General features: G+C 41.5%; 1 protein-coding gene across 14 annotated transcripts in view; it reads right to left on the reverse strand.

Annotated features, from left to right (window-relative positions):
• The window catches only part of pds5b (PDS5 cohesin associated factor B), a 194857-nt gene that overhangs the window by 158611 nt on the left and 17993 nt on the right, over positions 1-18253 (reverse strand). For 9 of the 14 annotated variants that reach the window (XM_052026040.1, XM_052026027.1, XM_052026038.1 and 6 more), the window contains one exon: positions 10186-10242. The exons of 4 other annotated variants lie outside the window; for them this stretch is intronic. The gene's annotated coding sequence lies outside the window, so the exon portion shown is untranslated. Of the gene's footprint in view, positions 1-10185; positions 10243-15087; positions 15141-18253 lie in introns of those variants that run through there. One more of the 14 variants, XM_052026037.1, reaches the window with a different exon arrangement.

Consider the following 18253-nt stretch of genomic DNA (forward strand, 5'->3'; position numbering starts at 1 on the left):
AGTAGGAGGCAGAGGGTGGTAGTGGAGAGTTGTTTTTCCAGATTGGAGGCCTCTGACCAGTGGTGTGCCATATGAATTGGTGCTGGGCCCTCTGTTGTTTGTCATGTATATTAATGATTTTGTTGAGAAGGCACATGGCATGATTAGCAAGTTTGCAAATGACACTAAAATTGGTGGTATAGTGGGTAGTGAAAAAGGTTCAACTGGGAAAGTGGACAAGGGAATGGCAAATCAAATTTAACTCAAATGAAAAGTGATGCATTTTGGATCTTTAAACCAGGGCAGTACATGCACAGTGAATGGCAGGGCCTAGGGGCCTCCACTCCCTGTGGAGTGTTGTTGAACAGAGAGACCTTGATGTACAAGTACATAGTTCCCTAAAAGTGGCAACACAGGTAGACAGGCTGGTGCATGGTATGCATGTCTTCATCAGCTGAGGCATTGAGTACAAGTGCTGGGACATCATAGTACAGTTGTACAAAACATTATTTAGGCTACACTTGGAGTACTGTGTGCAGTTCAGGAAAGATGTGATTAAGAGAATGTGCAGAAAAGATTCACATTCCTCATCAGCCAATGTTCCCTAATCTTGCCAGCCTTGTCCTTCACTCCAACAGAGAAGATTCACACTTTCGTTGGAGGGCTTGAGTTATGAGAAATTGGATAGGCTAAGTCTGTTTTCCCTAGAGTGGAAGATGCTGAAATAGAGATACAAAATTTAGAAAGGCATAGATAGGATAGATAACCAGAGTCTGTTTCCCATAGCAGGGGTGAATAAAACTACAGGGCACAAGCTTAAGGTCAGAGGGAGGAGGTTTAAAGGGGATCCAAGAGGTAAATTTTACACACAAAAGCATAATTGGTATCTGGAATGAGCTGCCAGAGGAGGTAATGGAGGCAGGAACAGTAACAACATTTAAGAGGCAACTGGACAGGTACTTGAATAAGCAAGGTGTAGAGGAATATGGAATTAATGCAAGCAAGTGGGATTAGTTTTGACAGGCATGCTGGTTGGCAAAGATGCGGTGGGTCAAAAGGCCTGTTTCTATGCTGTACAACTCTACAACCTATTTATTAAGATAAAAATTTAAGCATTTTTCATGGAAGCAAGAATTTTCAAACAATGGCTTTGAGAACACATTATTGCTTCCAGTTGTCTAAGTGTAGCACAGGTATGGGAAAGGAACTCAAAAGTTTTTAGGAAAATAAGTATTAGAGTAAGCAAATAGAGTCCAAAACTACCAGGGAAAACCACAATCCAAAAAAAAGAGGGGAGAAAGGGGTGAATAAATCAAAAGTGGCAATTGTAATAAATGTTTTTTGGGCATTTTCTCAAGACAAAAGCCTTTAAATAAACCAAAATGAAAAAACTAATTTCTTGGCAACATGAGTAAGTTTATCCTTTTTGTTAAATATTGTCAAAGTCAACTTTTTCCTTGAGGTCTCTTTGAAACAAGCTTGACTTGCTCCCACTGCAAGTATGTGGCTGATGTGGCCAAAGTGGAATCCCACAGATTCTGCCATGGGAGAGATGATGGGCATTTGACTTCCACGTGACCTCAAAACTCAGAATCAGAACCAGGTTTATCATCACTGACTTATGATGTGAAATTTTTTACTTTGAGGCAGCCGTACAGTGCAAAGACATAAAAATTACGATAAATTACAAAATAAATAGTGCAAAATAAAGAGTGTTCGTGGACTGTTCATAAAACTGATGGCCGAGGGGAAGAAGCTGTTCCTAAAATGTTGACTGTGGGTCTTCAGTACCTCCTCCCTGATGGTAGGAACGAGAAGAGGGCATGTCCCAGATGGTGAGGTCCTTACTGATGGATGCTGCCTTCTTGAGGCACCGCCTCTTGGAGACATCATTGATGGTGGGGAGGGTTGTGTCCGTGATGGAGCTGACCAAGTCTACAACCCTCTGCAGCCTCTTGCAATCCTGCGCATTGGAGCCTGCATACCAGGTTGTGATGCAACCAGTCAGAATGCTTTCCACCATACATCTGTAGAAATCTCCTCAAACTCCTAACAAAGTGGAGCTGCTGGGGTGCTCTCAATGTGTTGGGCCCAGGATAGATCCTCTGATGTGTTGATGCCCAGGAACTTGAAACTGCTCACCCTATCCACCGCTGACCCCTCAATGAGAACTGGTCTGTGTTCTCTCGACTTCCCCTTCCTGGAGCCCACAATCAATTCCTTGGTCTTGCTGACGTTCAGTGTGAGGTTGTCGTTGTGACACCACTCAACCAGCCGAACTAACTCACTCCTGTACACCTCCTTGTCACCATCTGAGATTGTACCAACAGTGGTGTTGTCTGCAAATTTATGGATAGCATTTGATCTGTGCTTAGTCACACAGTCATGAGTGTAGAGCAGTGGGCTAAGCAGGCATCCTTGAGGTGCTCGTGTGTTGATTGTCAGCAAGGAGATGTTATTACTCACTGTGGTCTCCTGATAAGGAAGTCGGGGATCCAGTTGCAGAGGGAGGTACAGAGGCCTAGGTTTTGAAGCATGGTGATTAATACTGAGATGCTGATGGTATTGAATGCCGAGCTGTAATCAATAAACAGCAGCATGATGTACCCTTTGCTGTTGTCTAGGTGCTCCAAAGCAGAGTGAAGAGCATCAAGGACAGAACTGTGCCTATCCTCAACAATGGCAGTAAATGCAACTACCTTCAGCTAGAAGCTGAGTGGACAATCCATCTTAGCTTCCTTCCAAGATTCTCGTCAGAAAACAGTTTTCATCCAATTCGATTCACTCTATATAATACCAAGAACTGGCTGACTGCACTGGGTACAGCAAAGGCTATGGAACCTGACAACTAAAAGACCTCTGTCCCTGAACCAGCAACACCTCTGGCCAAGCAATTTCAGTGCAGCTACATCTCGGCTATCTACTGAATGTGGATATTTGCCAAGTTCGGTCCTGTCTGCAACTAATTAGCACAAATCCAATCCATTTAATTATCATCTCGGTTTATTCCTAAAATGATGGAAGGTATCGTAAACAACACTCTCAATCAGCACTTACTCACTAATAACCTGCTTAACAGTACTCAGTTGGGTTTTAATCTTCCACTGTGCTCCAAAACATCATTACAGCTTACTCTAAACATGGAAGTGCAAATGACTGGCCTTGACAGGAAGGCAGCACCTGACTCAACAGAGCACAAAGGAGCCCAGATAAACTGAAAGCAATGCAAGACAAAAGGAAAACTCTTAGTTGGTATGATTCTGGCCAATGTAAAAGAGAAGGTTCCATGTCAGCATATACACCATAAGAGCCTCCTTCTATCCTAAATGTTGCAGGTCTGTCAAATTCTTCTAGTCCTTTGTGTTTGATTTAATTATTCATCATCCTTAAAAATGTAGTCAAGCTATTAACCTCAACTATTCTATTTGATGATTAAAAAAAAGATTCTTTTAAATTTCCTTCTATATTTATTGCTCCCCATTTTGAACTCCCCCTGAATGGAAACTTTTTCTATAACCAGTTATCCCTAGTCAATATTTATCCGTTAATAGACATTGCAGCAAACCAGATTGTATAATGATTTTCTTATTACTCTATGTAAGAACTTGATCTGCTGTATTTCCTAATTATTACAAAAATGACTACACTTCAGAAATACTTCCTTTGCTGTAAGATCATGAAAAGTAGTAAGTAGTAAATAAACCCAAATCCTTTTCTTCTATTTTTACATCCATCCTATTAAACCAATCAATGGTTTTAAAGTAGTCCATTCTGTCACCACTCAGTTGTTTATAGTTAAAGTGACAGAGTCTGTTCAGTTCTTTCTCCATGACTTAGTTATTATCTGTCACTTCTGATATCATCGTTGCTAGTTCTTGCATCTTTTCTGATGCCTCAATATACTTCTAGTAACACAAGCTGAATATGTTTTTCGAAAGTTCTTAAAAGGGACTAGATTTCAAAAATGCAATACAGTTGAAGTTTATATGAAGTACCAACTTATGTGCATGTATGAGCAGAATTACAAAATGCATTTCTCCTGATTTGAAAACATACATCTCTTTGCATTTCTATTTCATATATTGAAATTCAAAGTGGAATAATGAATTCAATTAGGTTTTCAACTGGATCAGTTATTGAAAATCATTAACTTCATAGAAAGTGAAGAAGCTGAACATGAGTGGCATTTTTTTTGCCTGACTTTTTTTCCTTTGCATGGTAGTTCATTTCAGTCAAGTAAAAAGTGCAAATGTTTATTGGTCAGAAAATACTGGCAGCTATGCAATATGTTGCTCTCAGATTTTAGTCAACTACTACCTTTTTGGTTTGCATCTTGTGCAAATCTATAAAATATCTTTTTTAAAAAAAACCTTATATTAGACACTGCATTTACACTATATGTTAGCTACAAGTCTAACCCATTCTCATTTATTTTCAAACAAATGCAAAAACTATTGATTATTTAACACTCTACAGCAGAGATATCAAGTAGGCTATGCTTCATTTTATACCTTTGCAATTAAGGAAATAGTTTTTAGTATAAATTAACCAATTCAGTGCTCTGGGACAGGTAATAAATGCTGGCATTGTTTGTAATCCACATATTCCAACAATGATAATATGCTAACCCTGCTACATCATTATCTACAGCAGTAACTTAACAAATGAAAATCTTTCCTCGGAAATTTCAGCTTAGCAATTTGTTTTCTATTTAATGAACTTGTTTTTTTACCAAATGAAATACTCTTTCATATAAAGCAGGAAGTCAAGTGGCCCACAGATGGCATTAGCAATACATTGGCACTAGCTTATGTAAACAAAAACTACAGAGACACAAGAGACTGCAGATGCCAGGATATGGAGCAAAATAAAAACAAGCTGCTGGATGAACTAAGCAGGTCAGGCAGCATCTGTGGAGGTAACAGAAGTCAACGTTTTGGGCCAAGATCCTATATCAGTACTCAAAAGAGCGCGTTAGTAGAGAGGAACTGGTTGGATCTAAATCAACACCAATACCAATCTATGTTCTAGAAAGAAACGGAAAGACCCAGGCCTTCCTCAGGGGGAATAGAGGTGCATAAGGAACTGGACGTCCGTGTGAAGATAAGGCAGTGGGGGGCCGGGAAATAAGAAATCGCTAACATGGTGGAGAGCATGTGAGGTGTCCCGGATGTAGGTGAGAAGGGACTGAACAAGGGGAGCAGAAGACTGCATCGAGGTACAAGGAGATACATTCAGTGGGGCTAGCAGGCAGAAACAATCGGCCTACCAGAGCAGTCCTGTTTGTGGATCTTGGGGAGGAGACATAAACAAAAGTACGGGGTTGGGGCACGATTAGGTTGGAGACGGTGGATGGGAGATCTCCTGATGTGATGTGATCTGTAATGGTATGGGAGATACCAGCCTGGTATTTATTTGTTGGGAGTCCCATTTGAGTTTTGCAAAGAATTGCCTTCAGTTCATTTGTGTTTTAGCCAAATTTTCTGTGTAAATTACAAAGAATTATGTATTAATGTGACCTCTGTCAGCTTTTTCCCAGGGCAAAAATGGCTAACACAAAGGGGCATAATCTTAAGGTGACTGGAGGAACGTATAAGGGGGATGTCAGAGGTAAGTTGCTGTTGTTTTTTTTACACACAGCGAGTGGTGGGTGCGTGGAACGCACTGCTGGAAAAGGTTGTGGGGGCAGATACATTAGGGACATTTAAGAAACTCTTAGACAGCCACATGAATGATAGAAAAATGGAGGGCTATGTGGGAGGGAAGGGTTAGATAGATCATAGAACAGGATAAAATGTAGGCACAACATCATGGGCTGAAGGGCCTGTACTGTGCTGTAATGTTCTAATTTCACTTTTCCAAAGAAAGTGGAATACATTCTTTGAGCTAAATTGCACAAATAAGTTTAAAAGAATTATGCTCCTGTCTGGCACCCACAGGGAGCAGAGAACCTTAATTTTGAAAATTAGTCATACTCTAAGCAACATGGATAAATGGTGCCTTTTTAACATGGTGATAGATCCCAAGTTTCATAGCCATCTACAGTTTTGCTATCTTGGGTATTTGATACATTTTTGCTTTTCCTCCCCAAGAAAATATGAATAACTGAAGTTTTTATGTGAAGTTATAAATATCTACTTTAACTGTGCAACTAATTTAGTTATCGCATGTATGTTCTGTGGAAAAAAAAATTATTTATTCCTACACTTCTCAGATAAATGTTATAAACACAAGTCAAATGAAACAGAAGTTACTGGTTCCTTATCCTGCTGGCCTTCCCAAAGGTTCAAGTTTCAAAAGGTACCAGTAGACCTCGGGAACCAGACCCAAATAGCATTTCAATATGTGCGAGAGTGAACACCAAGTACTTGGGCTTTTCACCAAAAGCAGAATAAAATGGCTACAAGTGGTGATTCAACAGAATCGAAAATTAGAGGATTTGGCTACATTTCCCCATACTAAAAAAAATTACTTATCCATGTCTTCCAAAGAATACCTAATAAAAGTTGAATGCCTGTAGCACTGTATAGAATCAACAAAAAGTATAGTTTTCAAGTGAAGATTGTTAAAAGCCAAAAGGGAGGACTGGAATGTTGGAAGAGAGTTGAAAAGGAATAAAAAAATACTGGAGAATAAGGGATATATTAATAGTTAATGACGAGGGTGAACAACTATGGCTCAGTTCTCAAGTATTTTTCTGGATGTAGTTAATAGTTTTGGAATGAAATGCATAGGGGAAAATGGACTGAAGGCACAGAATCAACTATGATACTGGATTGGTCCAGATGGCATAATCAGCTTCCATTACTTTGATAAAATTTCCATGAAACTTGGGATCTTTCACCATTTTAAAAAGGCATAATTTATCCACGTTGTCTGGAGAATGACTACTTTTGAAAATCAAGGTTCTCTGCTCCCAGTGGATACTAGACAGGACCACAATTCTTTCATACCTATTTGTGCAATTTAGCACTGAAAAATGTGTTACACTTTCTATAGAAAAGTGAAAATTAGTTGAGAGGTCACATTAATACAAAATAGTTTGCAATTTACACAGAAAATTTGACTAAAACACAAATGAACTGAAGGCAATTCTTTGCAAAATTCAGTTCCTCTTCAGTATCATCTAACCCAATACTACTACTGCTCCTTAGACAGACCTTCAGGTTTGAAGATGACTTGCTTGCACTGCAGTTCTGTGGTTTCTGAGGTCAATGTGGGACATGCAGCTTGGACCACAGGTGGAGCAGATGGTGCTTGACAGGGCAGGCAGGTGTAATGTGACATTTATGTTTGGCTCCCAATAAAGGGACTCTAGATGTTCAGTGCAATTGTGAACATTCCTTCTCCATTTTGAATGATCATGGGCCAAAGATTCCCACAAGTTTACTGGGATGTTATGTTTCTGTTAAGGAGGTTTCCAGAACATGCTCAAATTATTTCCCTTCCTGGTAATTTCTTGCAGTGACTGAGCTGAGTGTACCTGTTTCAGGAGTCTAGTGTCAAGCATGTGAATATTGCGGCCTGCCTGAAAGAGCACTGAGAGATTCAAGTGCTGTGGATGTTGGCCTGTAAGAGGAAGTTGAAAATTGTTCACCTATCCTGATAGTAGATCTGGAGAATCCTGTAGAGACAGTACTGGTGGTACTTCTCTAGTGTATTCTGCTGCCTACTGCAGATAGTCCATCTCTCAGAAGTATACAGGAGAGAAGGAATCATTCCTATCCAGTTGAACACAAGCTTCGTGCTGGGCTGGAGGCTGTGAAACATTTCTTCTCTTCTGACTACCAGAAGCTATGCTGATGCACTTAAGGAGATTGCACATTTCATTAATGATGTCTGCTTTCATTGATAGGTGCATCCCAAGATAGGTCCTCATCTTCCAGTCTTGTCATGGATCTTTAGATTGCAATATTGGCAGAGGATGTAGGTTGATGAGGACTGTTGTTTTGTGGATTTTAGTACAAGTCAATTTGCTCATATGCCTCTCTGTGAACAAGCTGAACATAACTTGGGAGCGTGGGCCCAGAACATGAGCCTATGTGAGAACTGTCTGCTCATTGTGGCTCAATGACTGAGGTTGAAGTGAGCCTGATTCTGGAGTCGAGATAAAGTTAACAGTACCCTCATTTGCCCTGCATTCTGCTTCCATTCTAACAGGAAACTCATTTGAGATGAGATGCAGTACTGTACTGAGCAAGTTTGAGGCAGGTGTTGGGGCAATGACACAACTACATTGGCACCAGTCTGCACTAAGATGGAGTATGTTCCGGATCCCTTGTTCAAAATCATGGCTTATTGTGATCATGTCACAGTCAATAGAACGGAGATGAATTTCTGACGGCAGCCAAATTTAATATAAACAGTCCATAATCCCCCATGGCTGACAGTCAAAGACTTATGAAAAAGACCAGGTATAATCAACAATGCTAGTAAAGATCATGTCGACTATACCTCAAAATGGACAAAATCCATACTGATTCAGGAAGCAACCTCTTTGGCCACTAGGAGGCAGCAGTTGAAGAGAATACCTACAAAAAACTTTCCCTTTGGCACACACCAGGAAGACCCCTCTGTAGTTACCACATTTTGGATTTGTATCCTTTCTTGAAGATGCTCATTAATGGAGCATCCAAGGTCTCCTGGCACAGCTTTGGCAGAAATACAATCTGTCCCTAATGCTTTGTTGTTTTCCAGTTGACATATGGCCTTTCCAACTACTTATTGGTGGGCTGGCAACAAGTCCAGGCCAGATAGTTTGCTGTGGAATGGAGTCAAGGACATTCATATCATGTCAAGGACAGAGTTATACAGTGGCATGCAAAAGTTTGGGCACCCCTGGTCAAAATTTCTGTTACTGTGAATAGTTGAGTAGAAGATGAACTGATCTCCAAAAGTCAAAGTTAAAGATGAAACATTCTTTTCAACATTTTAAGCAAGATTAGTGTATTATTTTTGTTTTGTGCAATTTTAGAGTGAAAAAAGGAGCACCATGCAAAAGTTTGGGCACCCCCAAGAGATTTGAGCTCTCAGATAACTTTTACCAAGGTCTCAGACCTTCAGTAGCTTGTTACGACCATGGCTTGTTCACAGTCATCATTAGGAAAGGCCAGGTGATGCAAATTTCAAAGCTTTATAAATACCCTGACTCCTCAAACCTTGTCCCAACAATCAGCAGCCATGGCCTCCTCTAAGCAGCTGCCTAGCACTCTGAAAATTAAAATAAATGATGCCCAAAAAGCAGAAGGCGGCTATAAGAAGATACCAAAGTGTTTTCAGGTAGCCGTTTCCTCAGTTCGTAATGTAATTAAGAAATGGTAGTTAACAGGAACGGTGGAGGTCAGGTGGAGGTTCAGTTGAGGTCTGGAAGACCAAGAAAACTTTCCAAGAGAACTGCTTGTAGGATTGCTAGAAAGGCAAATCAGAACCCGTTTGACTGCAAAAGACCTTCAGGAAGATTTAGCAGACTCTGGACTGGTGGTGCACTATTCTACTGTGCAGTGACACTTGCACAAATATGACCTTCATGGAAGAGTCATAAGAAAACCTTTCCTGCGTCCTCACCACAAAATTCAGCATCAGAAGTTTGCAAAGGAACATCTAAACAAGCCTGATGCATTTTGGAAACAAGTCCTGTGGACTGATGAAGTTAAAATAGAACTTTTTGGCCGCAATGAGCAAAGGTATGTTTGGAGAAAAAAGCGTGCAGAATTTCATGAAAAGAACACCTCTCCAACTGTTAACCATGGGGGTGATTTGATCATGCTTTGGGCTTGTAGCCAGTGGCACAGGGAACATTTCACTGGTAGAGGGAAGGATAAATCCAATTAAATACCAGCAAATCCTGGAAACAAACATCACACCATCTGTAAAAAAAGCTTAAGATGAAAAGAGGATGGCGTCTACAACAGGATAACTATCCTAAACACACCTCAAAATCCACAGTGGACTAGCTCAAGAGGCACAAGCTGAAGGTTTTGCCATGGCCCTACAGTCCCCCGACCTAAACATCATCGAAAATCTGTGGATAGACCTCAAAAGAGCAGTGCATGCAAGACGGCTCAAGACTCTCACAGAACTAGAAGCCTTTTGCAAGGAAGAATGGGTGAAAATCCCCCAAACAAGAATTGAAAGACTCTTAGCTGGCTACAGAAAGCGTTTACAAGCTGTGATACTTGCCAAAGGGGGGTGTTACTAAGTACTTACCATGCAGGGTGCCCAAACTTTTGCTTCAGGCCCTTTTCCTTTTTTGTTATTTTGAAACTGTAAAAGATGGAAATAAAAAAAGTAACCTTGCTTAAAATATTAAAAGAAATGTGTCATCTTTAACTTTATGCTTTTTGGAAATCAGGTCATCTCTTACTTGCTTAGCTATTCACAGTAACAGAAATTTTGACCATGGGTGCCCAAACTTTTGCATACCACTGTAATTAAAGAGTTCTTCCAAGTGTTCCAGCAGCCATCTCCCTTTGTTTAATAAGTTCTCCTTTTGTCAAGTACCTGGACCATAGATGGTCTTAGCACTGCTGAAGAATCCTGCACTATTTCCACCTACCATCTGCTCTGCAGGGCATGGATTTTCTGTTGAGCCTTAAGTTTTAAGAGCCTGCAGAGGTGTTTGTTTTCCCTTGAGGTGTGATGCTCTTTCCCTATTCTAGGGCACTTAGTGTTTGCAGATATCAACCTGGAATTCCTCTTGATTCCATCATACCATGCCTGGTGTTTTCTGGTACAAAAGCCAAGAGTCTCTTCAAAGGTACCAACTACAACAGACTTCAGAGCCTGTGGTGTAGTAAGGATCCCATCGACACATCCTCCAAAGATTAAGTCTATGGCTACCTTTTTGACACTGCCCAAAACTGGCAGTGTTGTGTCTCTCTCTCTACTGTGAACAGTTTGTAAAGTCCTGGGTTTATCTCTTACTGATTTAGGGGAACAGATGTGAATACAATCTGAGGGAGCAGTTTTTGCCTCCAACATGACCGGCTAAATTTAGAGCCTCACATACAGAGCCAAGGCTCCTAAGGAATGGGAGAGGAAGGTGTTGCCTGAGGCAAGGAAGGAAAGAGGAGACAAATAGTGCAAAAGAAAGGATAAGGGTTAGTGGGAAGGGAAATGAGGGATGGAGGATGCTGCGACTGTAGAGTGAAAATACTGAAGCAGAGAAGATTTCAGGGAGGACTGAGGCCTGGGAGAATGGGAGTGAGGAGGTGGTGTGTGCGCGTACACATTCATGTCGGAGTGGCTGGTCTTCAAGTCATCCTGAAGCCCCTTGCCACTAGATAAAGAAAGTACTTTATCAAACTTGTGTGCAACTGGTGTACAATCATCATCCCAAGATAAAAGACAATCACAGGCAACTTCCGCTCTTCAATATGAAGTTCGGGATTTGAAACATCATGACTTTCATAGATAACTCCAATAGGAACAGATCTGAATGTTGCATCGCTATAGTAGCCCAAGAACTCAGTTGATCTGACATTGATATCACTGTTCTGACAGATACAATGGGCAGGATGATTAGATCAAAGAACAAAGGGCATGACTTGATTAGAGCAAAGAACAATGTGCTGGGTACAGTACCTTTTGCAAAAGGTTCCTCTAACACAGAAACAATGTTGTAATCATTAGTGCATACATCCTAACCATGGAAATCATGGATTAGGTTAAGGAGGATTTCTGCTGTTAACTTGGGAGATAGTGGGGTGGGGGAACTCTCTGGTCCTACTGGGAGACCAATGCCAGAGATACAAAGGATATAAATTTCTGGAAATCAGGGAATGGGAATACCAACTCCTCCTACAAAGCTTGTAACACAATCTTGTTATAACCAATGAAGTGTTTTGTCAGAGTGAGAAATACAGGATCTCAGGTCAATGCCTCTAACAACTTCTGAACTAACCACCACCCAATCTACGTTGTTGTTTGCATAAGCATGGCCCTAAGACATCAGTAACAACAAGAATGCTGCTGCAAGCAAACCATTGTTGAAGGTTTCAACCTGCAAAGAAAACTTTTGTCAGACCCAACACATCAGGGGGGCTGATAGCAAACCAGATAGAACACCATCAGGCAGTTTTTGTGGGCAAGAAAATAACAGCTCCACTGTCATAGTGACTGCACAGGAAAATCAGAGGCTGGCACAGTGGTACAGTTTCATCTCACAACTCCAATGACACAGGTTCAATCCTAACCTCTGGTGGTCTAAGTGGAGTTTGCACATTCTGCTGTGACCACATGGGTTTCTTCTGGGTGGTCAGGTTTCCTCCCACATCCCAAATGTTTACTAGTGAGGGTGGGTGGTAGAAGAATTAGCTTGGAGTCGATGGGCACAGAAGAACAACCAGCGGAAATGGGATTACTAAAACCAGGCATTGAAGGAGAAAGAGGGGCTCATTCAGCCCACAAAGTTTATGTCTTAAGGGTGTAAAATCAATAGGGTGTATTTGTGGAGGATTTTAACTTGACTGGGATTACTTTAGTGTAAGGGGTTTAGATGGGGTGGAATTTGCAAAATGCGCTCGAGGGGATTTTAAGGCTATATGTATAAAGTCCTACTAGGAAAGGGGATGTACACGATTTTGTATTAGGCAATGAGGATGGGTAACTGGTGGAAGTGTCTGTGGAGGAATCCTTTGGAAACAGTTACCATGGTTTGGTACTTTCAGGGTAGTCACAGAAGAAGATAAAGTTGGTCCTAGAGTTAAGCTCTTAAATTAGTGGAAGGCTGATTTCAACAGTACAAGGACTATCTGGCTAAAGTAGATTGGCAGCAGCTGCTAGAGCGATATACAGCATTCAAGAAGTGGAGGGTGTTTAAAGACGAGGTAGTAAGAACTCAGAGTCAGCATCTCCCAAGTAAGGATAAGAAACAAAATGGAAAGACTAAGGAACCTTGGTTTATAAAGGAACTAGAAGGTTTGATCAGAAATAAGGAACCATATGTCAGGTATAGGTATTTTGAGCGAGACCTTTGAGGTTTCTAGAGGATGTAGGAGAGAACAAGAAAGAAATTAGGAGGGCAAAAAGAAGACATGAACATGGCTTTGGTAAGCAGGATTAAGAAGAACCCCAAAAGCTTTCTATAATTATATTAGAACCAAGAGGGTAGCAGGGAAATAGTAGGTTCCTTCAGATGTGTGAATCCAGAGAAAGTGTGCAGGATCGTAAATGCATACTTCTTATTGGTATTCACCAGGGCAAAGGATATGGATGTTGGAGAGTTAGAGAAGCAGAATGCTGATCATTCTGGAACACGTCTGTTTCAGGAAGGAGGAATATTGGCACACATTTAGGTGGATAAATCTCCAGGGCCTGGTGGGATCCATCTCAGGATGCTATGGGAAGCAAGGGAGGAGGTTGCTGGGACTCTAACAAAGATCTTTGCATCTTCATTAGCCATATACAAGGTACCTAAAGACTGAAGGATAGCTAGATGTCGTTCCCATATTCAAAGGGGGCAGTAAGGAAACACCAGGAAACTACAGGCTGGTAAGCCATACATCAATGGTAGGGAAATGATTGGGGAAAAAAATCTAAAGGGACAGCATTTATGTTCACTTGGAAAGGCAGGGACTTATTAGGAGTCAATATAGTTTTGTGCAGGGGAAATCCTGTCTCACAAATCTAATTGAGTTTTTTTTTTGAGGAAGTAACTAAGAAAATTGATGAAGGCAGCACAGTTCGTGTGGTTTACATGGACTTTAGCAAGGCTTTTGATGAAATCCCACATGGTAGGCTGGTCCAGAAAGTTAGGGTACATGGGATTCAAGGTGTATTAACGAACTGGATTGAAAATTGGCTTGGTGATAAGAGATAATGGCTGAAGGCTGTTTTTCTGACTGGCAGTCTGTAATTAGTGGTGCACCACACAGATCAGTGCTGGGACCATTGTTGTTTGTCACTTGCATATAAAAATGATTTGGATGGGTATGGAGGTGGACTAATTAGTAAACTTGCTGATGACACAAAAATTGGTGGTTATGAAAGGATAGAGAGTCATAGATCAGTTGGAAAGTTGGTGGAGCAGTGGCAGATGGAATTTAATCCAAACAAGTGTGAGGTAATGCATTTTGGGATGTCAAATACTAACAAGACATGTACAGTAAATGGCAGGGACCTAGGAGTGTTAATGTACAGAGTGATCTTGGGGTACAAGTTCGTAGCTTCCTGAAAATGGCGACACAGGTGGATAGGGTAGTGAAGAAGGCATTCAGCATGCTTGCCTACATAGGCTGAAGCATGAATACAAGACTTGGGATGTCATGTTACAGTTGTTCAAAACATTGGTTAGGCTGCTCAAGGAGTATTGTGGACAGCTCTGGTTGCCACACTATAGGAAGGATGTGGTAGTATTAGAATGCAGAAGAGATTCACCAGCTTTAGTTATGAGGAGAGTTTGGATAGGCTGTATTTATTATCATTGAAACACAGGAGGCCGAGGGGTGATTATTAAGAGTTTTATATAATAATGAACATCGATAGGGTAATAGTCAGTCTTTTTCCTTGGGTGGAGAAAGTCTAAAATTAGAGAGTATAAGTTTAAGGTGAGAGGGGAGACATTTAGAGACCCAAGAGGCAAGTTTTTTTCTCCCCAACATAGAGGGTGGTGGCTGTATGGAATGAGCTGCCAGAGGAAATGCTAGAGGCAGATACAATTAAAGTGTTTAAAAGGCATTTGGGCAAGTACTTAAATAGGAAAATAGAGGGTTACAGGTCTAATGCAGGCAAATGTGATTAGCATAGATAAGCATCATGGGTGGCATGCATAAACTGGGCCAAAGGACTCATTTCTATGCTGTACAACTCTATGACAAATAAAAACAGCAAGACAGAAATACTTTACAGTACAAGGCATTTTATTCTGTTAAAGCAAGTGCTGCATTTGCTACCTGTTCTTTTTGAAATGCAACCACCTGTGGAGTATTAGTCCTGGCTTTTCTCTTAAGACATACACCACAGCTTTTCACAAAGTACCAAATCTGTAAGTTTTCAGTCTAGCAAGTTTTACCTTAAGTTAAGTGCAAGTCAGAAAAGTGCTATATCCCAGCATAAGTGACCTTCATCAAAAAACTTCAATATTCACAAGAAAATAATTATGGAATTTACCCATTTAGGTTACTTCCAATTCCCTGCTCTCAAGAGACTGCAGATACTGGAATCTGAAGCAAAAAAAAAATCAAACTGGTGGAGAACTCAGCAGGTCAAGCAGCGTCTGTGAAGACAGAGGAATAGTCGACATTTTGGGTTGAGACCCTGCATCAGGACTGACAGTGGAGAAGGAAGATAGCCGGTATAAAGCTGCAAGGCGGAGAGGTGAGGCACTTGCTGGTGGGGAAGGGGAGATGGAGCCAGTCTGGGGTTGGGGGGTGGGGGGGGGGGGGGGGGGGGGGGGTGGAGTTGGAGTTGGAGTTGGAGTTGGAGTCAGAGCCTGGAAGGTAATAAGCGAAGACAACAAAGGACTGCAGATTCTGGAATCTGATAACCTGCAGAAAAAGGGCAGTGCTGTTGTGGTCTGGTGGCTCAGATACCTCCTCATATCTACCCAGACCAGGACCCCACAGACATACACCAGGTCACTGTCTCCCAGACCCTCACAGATCTAATCGCATTGGGGGATCTCCCCTCAGCAGCCTCCAATCTGATAGTGTCCCAACTCCACACTGCTTCTTCGATTTCTTAACCAAGATTCACAAACAGGATTGTCCTGGAAGGCCCAGTGTTTCCACCCAGTCTTGTCACACTGAACTTATCTCCTCATACCTTGACTGTCATCTTTTTGACACCTTCCAATTCCCTGACCCCCATGCTTCATCTTCACCATGAACATCCAGTCCAAATACATATCCATCCCCCATCAAAAAGATCTCAGGGTCCTCTGGTTCTTTTTGGAACACGGATCCACCAGTTCCCCTCAGCCACCTCGCAGAACTTGTTCTTATCCTGAACAATTTCCACTTTTGATTCCTCTCCTTTCTACAAATCAAAGGTGTAGCCATGGGTACTTGCATGGCTCCAGCTATACCTGCCTTTTCATTGGCTACATGGAGCAGCCCTTGTTCCAAACCTTCTCTGGCACAGCTCTCCAAATCTCTCTCCACCACGTCGATGACTGCATTGATGCTGCCTTCTGCATTTGCGTGGAACTATTCAACTTTACCATCTTCGCAGCTAACTTTCACCCTGCCCTCACATTCACTTGGATCATTTCTGACACCTCTCCCCCCCCCCCCCCCTTTCTGGAGCAACACACACACAAAATGCTGAAGGAACTCAGTAGGTCAGGCAGCATCTATGGAGGTAAATAAACAGTCGACGTTTCGGGTCGAGACCCTTCATTGGGACTGGAAAGGAAGAGGGCAGAAGCCAGAATAAGAAAGTCAGGGGAGAGGGAGATGTGTGTGAGGGCTATAGGGCTCCATGTTGACTGTACTTTATGACTCGGCCTCTACTGCTTACGCAGTAATGAATTCCACAGGTTCACTACCTTCTGCAGAAAAAATTCTCCTGATCTCAGTTCTAAATGGCATACTTTATACCCAGAGGTTGTGACCCCTACCTCTGGACTCTCTAGCCTTTGAGATCATTCTCCCTGTAGTCCATCAGTTCCTGTTAAGAATTGTATACGTTGCTATGAGGTCACCTATCATTCTTCTACATGCCCATAAATGCAGCCCTACCAATTCAATTTCTCCTCATCCATCAGTCCTGCCATCCCAGGGATCAGCTTAGCAAGACTTTAATGCACTCCCTCGATGGCAGGAATATCCTTCTTCAGATAAGGAGATCAAAACTGCACATAGAACTCCAAGTAGTTTCACCAGGGTTCTGTACAGCTTCAGCAAGACACCATTGCTCCTTTACTCAAATCCTCTTGTAATGAAGGGCAACATACTATTTGCCTTATTAACTGCTTGCTGCACCTAAATACACACTTTCATTTACTGGTGTGCAAGGACACCCATGTTTTGTTACATTTCCCGTTTCCTCAACCTGCCACCATTCAGATAATAATGCATTTTTAGAACCAAAGTGGGTAACCTCAGACTTATCCACATTAAATTGCATTGCCATGCATTACTCACCCAACTTCTCTGAATCACATTGGAGCCTCTTTGCATCCTCCACATAGCTCACATTTCCAGCCCCACCTCCAGCTTTGTGTCATCTACAAAATGTAGTAATCTCAGCCAAATCATTGAAATATGTTGAGAATAACTGGGGCCCAAGCACTGATCCCCATTAGTCCCCATCAGCGATTTCCTTCAATGCCTCCCTCTCACTGAGCCTTGGTTTCCTAATACATCTCGGAGGCTATTTGTGTCCTCCTTTATGAGGGGGAAACCAAACTCTGCATTTACTTGTTTACCATTTCTTTTCTTCCAGTTTTAGTTTCCCCACTTTCTGACTAGGGGTTCTATATTTTTCTTGAGTAATATTTTTCTCTTCGCTTATTTACAAAAGCTTTTGCATTCCCTACAAGCCAGCATTTATACAGCACCTCCAACCACCTCCCCCCCCGCCAACCCCATCCCCTTTCCAGTCTTTTTGACTTCTTTACCGAATTCTTAATCTCTCCAAATTCTTAGGCCTGCCAATTTTTCTGGCTACTTTAAATGAACCCTCTTTAGATCTAATACCATATCTAATTTCCTTTGGAGACCACAGTTGAGCCCACTTTCCCAGCTTATTCTTGTGCCAGATTTAGTATCAGTTGTAATTGATATATACATTTTATAAACATTGTCCATCGATCATCAACCTACCAAGTACAATTCCCCAATCCTTGGTGTCCTTTGCTCAGAGTCAGGATCCTACTTTCCAATTCTGCAACTTCATCTTCTATCTTAATTAAGAACTATCACGTTATGGTTGCTCTTCCCTCAAGGACCACATACAAGATTGTTAATTATTTCTTTGTCTTTGCACAGTACCCACTCTAGGACAGCCCATACTTCAACTGGTTCTTCAATATATATTGGCCTAAAAAAAAATTCGTCAGGTAAACACTCCCACACTCCAGGAATTTCTCCTGCACAATATTACACCTTAGTTGGTTTGATCAATCTAAGCGTAGATTAAAGTCACCAATGGTTAATTGTACCCTTCTTGTGTGCATCTCTAATTTCCTGTTTAATTCCATCTCTTACATTATCACTTTTATCTGGGGGACTAGAGATAATCCTCTCCCCAATGTTTTCTCCCTTTGGTGTTTCTTAGTTCCACCAAAATAGATTTCATGAGCTTTTCTAGGTTAATGTTCGTCTTCACCATT

Source organism: Pristis pectinata, chromosome 11, assembly GCF_009764475.1.
Source record: "Pristis pectinata isolate sPriPec2 chromosome 11, sPriPec2.1.pri, whole genome shotgun sequence".
Taxonomy (NCBI): domain Eukaryota; kingdom Metazoa; phylum Chordata; class Chondrichthyes; order Rhinopristiformes; family Pristidae; genus Pristis; species Pristis pectinata.